Source organism: Capsicum annuum, chromosome 8, assembly GCF_002878395.1.
Source record: "Capsicum annuum cultivar UCD-10X-F1 chromosome 8, UCD10Xv1.1, whole genome shotgun sequence".
Classification (NCBI taxonomy): Eukaryota; Viridiplantae; Streptophyta; class Magnoliopsida; order Solanales; family Solanaceae; genus Capsicum; species Capsicum annuum.
In genome coordinates, this window is record NC_061118.1 from 114,097,499 (window position 1) to 114,101,477 (window position 3,979).

The window sequence follows — 3,979 nt, forward strand, 5'->3', positions numbered from 1 at the left end:
ATTGATAGATAAAAATAGCATAATAACCCAAAAACCATTAACATATAATTTTGACGATTTAAAAGAATTTAAAATGCACATAGAAGAATTATTAGAAAAACAATACATACAAAAAAGTAATAGTAAACATAATAGCCCAACATTTATAGTAAATAAACATAGTGAACAAAAAAGAGGAAAAAGTAGAATGGTTATTGATTATAGAAATTTAAATGCAAAAACCATGACATATAATTACTCAATACCAAATAAGGTATTAAAAATAAGACAAATACAAGGATATAATTACTTTAGTAAATTTGATTGTAAATCAGGATTTTACCATTTAAAGTTAGAAGAAGAATCTAAGGAATTAACCGCATTTACGGTACCACAAGGATTTTATGAATGGAATGTACTACCATTTGGATATAAAAATGCATCAGATAGATATCAACATTTTATGGATAGTTATTTTAAATAATTGCCTAATTGTATAGTATATATAGATGATATACTATTATATACAAAGACCAAAGAAGAACATTTAAAATTATTAGAACAATTTATGGATATAATAGAAAAATCAGGAATAAGTTTAAGTGAAAAGAAAGCTGAAATTATTAAAAATCAGATAGAATTTTTAGGAATACAAATAGATAAAAATGGAGTAAAAATGCAACAACATATAATACAAAAAATAATAAATTCAAAAGAAGAATTAGATACAAAAAAAAGAAATTACAATTATTTTTAGGATTAGTAAACCAAGTAAGAGAATATATACCAAAATTAGCAGAAAATCTAACGCCCTTATAGAAAAAATAAAAAAAGGATGTAGAATATAATTATAACGAAGAAGATAAAAAACAAGTTCAGAAAATAAAAATACTTTGTAAAGAATTACCAAAATTACTATTTTCAGATGAAAATAGAAAATTTATATATATAGTAGAAGCATATGCTAGTGAATGTAATTATGGAGGAGTACTTAAATATAGATATGAAGAAGAAAAATTAGAACACCATTGTAGATACTACTCAGGTACGTTTAATGAAACAGAAATAAAATGAGAAATAAATAGAAAAGAATTATGCTCATTATATAAATGTTTATTAGCATGTGAGTCATATATTGTATATAACAAGTTTATTGTACGAACAGATAATACACAGGTACGTTGGTGGCTAACAAAGAAAATACAAAATTCAGTTACAACAAAAGAAATTCGGAGACTAGTCTTGAATATATTAAATTTCACATTTATAATTGAAGTAATTAGTACTAACAAAAATGTTATTGCAGATTACATATCAAGACAAAGCTACACAGACTGATATAATAAAAGAGGATACTCTAAAAAAGATATTCAACACCCTAACTACGCTTTCAATGAAAGTGGACAGTATGGGTAATGAAATAGAAAAGCTAAAGGCTAATGAAGTTTAACTGAAGTCTATAGCTACAAATCAGCTAACTCAGCAGTGTGCAGAGCTATGTCGATCGGAAGACATTAAAATTCCAGAGCTAGAAGGAGACGTTGGGACACTCCATAAAACCCATGACGTTTATCAATCTACAATTGCAGGTACAAGCAAGGGAGTTATTGGACAAAGATACCTGAATATGAACTTAAATAAGACATTTGAAAAACCATTTACACCAAAAATACAAAAAGATCTCTTGAACATACCCCCACAAATTATCACATATCGAGATAGTCTGAACCAAGATCAAAAAGTTTATAACTATACAGCCCAAAAATACATAAAAAATATCTACCGAGTATAAACTTTTCTAAACCTTAACCCCAGAGCTACAGATATCAAAGAACCCAACACAAACTATATAACTCAAAGATTACAAGGTCACAACAAGCTAATTGCACTACCCAAAACTAACCCAAGACTAATAAAAACTTGTTTCGACTATGGATTATTAAATACCATATATACCCAAGATGGAGAAGAACTATCAGCTATGGAAGAATTACAAAAAATATTCAACACCTATAAAAGAGTAACCAAAGGAAATCTATTTTATATAAAGTATTATACTGCACCAGCAGAGATATTATATGACGAGATAAAACCAGTTAAACAAGTTGTAAAAATAGGATTAACCAGAGATATGATTATACCAGAAGATATTGTGCAGCAGCAAGAGATACCCAGAATCGAGATACCTGATTTTTATGCAAACAAACGACTTATTGGACTAGCTACAATTATTCAAGAACTAGCAAACAATTATACCAATGGAAACCGAATATGGAGCTATTATTCAAGAGATCATCAGATGATTTATTCAAATTCAAAAGAACTACGAAAAGTAGATATGGAAGATGTTAGACAATGGATAATGACATTACTAAACCCAGAAAAATAATCTACTGCAAGAGCAATTAAGAGAGAATTTATTTCAGACGGATTATTGACAAGATATTGCAAGATAATTGGACACAAATATCCAGATCATCAATGTTCGAGATGTAATGGAGAAGATAATATTATCCCAGAAGTTCGGCTGGAATAAAATAAAAAATCAAGAAGATAAGCATGCCAGCTGGAAAGAAGATAAAAAAGCAGCAGATAAGACAAGAAGAAGATATCAGCGGAAACAATAATGGAGATAAAAGACTAAGCTATTAAATTGTGAAAGCGACATGTAACAAACTTTCACAATTTTTTTTACGTAAATTATTAGAATTGTATAGGTTTTTTGACTATTATTAGTCTAGGCTTTAATTAGTTTTTGTCTTTTTAGAAGACATTTGTAAAGTATAGTAAATGAGGTTAGGTAGATGTAGATAATTTTTGAAGACTTTTTATAAAGTTTTAGAAATGTGTAAAATAAGGAAGGAAAACTTTTGTAAAGTTTCAGATTATAAATAAAAGGCATCGAAGGTAGAAAGAAAAATAAGCCTTCATGAGTTGAAGCACAAATACTCTCTCTTGTCCACAACAAATATTTTGCTTATTTATTAAAAAACAGGTATATTTCAATGGAAAAATCTATGGAGGAACAAAGCTTAGAATTATCAAAACTACCAGAACAGGTATATTCATTTACTATTATGAATAGCTAAATTCATAAATTCCTAACAATCATAATATGATAAAATAAGTTCATGTTAGTTGCTTTATAGTAGAATTATTCGAAAATTAGCATGTTAAGAAGTTTATTAGCAAAGTGAAAAAGGAGAAAAATCCCTAAGAACGATGCCATCCTAAAGGTGAAACCAGTGAGGCAAGAAAGCCGTGATAGGGGAGTAACCAAAGTAGAGGCGTTGTTTAAGGAAAAAGTATCCAGATTACCATGCTAATAGTGACCGAAAAATATGTTATTTAAGAATAATCTAGTATATAGCAATCTAAAGTGATCATATTTTGTTATATGCATGATTGAAGGGAATATTTTGAAAATAACAATTTTATGAAAAACGGATAATTATTTATCTGACGAAATGGTAGATAAATTTAAAATACTCGTTTTATATATACTTAAGGATATAGAAATAGTGGATATAAGAAAAATCATATTGGAAAAACTATTTGATAGATATTTTATGACTAGAATTAATTATATACAACACCTACCGAACTACTCTTATAAATACTTACATGTCAAACCCACACACTAACTATGATAAATTATGTATATTTAGAATTTTGAAAAAAAGATATTAGAAACATACAATTAGTAGAAAAACAAATAAAAGCAAATTTAGACAAATACATGGAAACTAAAGATGTAAAATATATAGAATTCCTTAATGAAAATATGCAAGAACTACTTGGACTAAAACAAACAACTGAAAAATATTATGAAAAAGCATTTAATAAAGCCTAAATGACAGAAGATATTAAAATACTTGTTTTATATATACTTAGAGATATAGAAATTATGGACATAAAGAAAATAATATGGGAAAAATTACAAGATTATGAAGAAGAAGAATTATTAAACAGTATAGAAAACATACACATATATTATGAA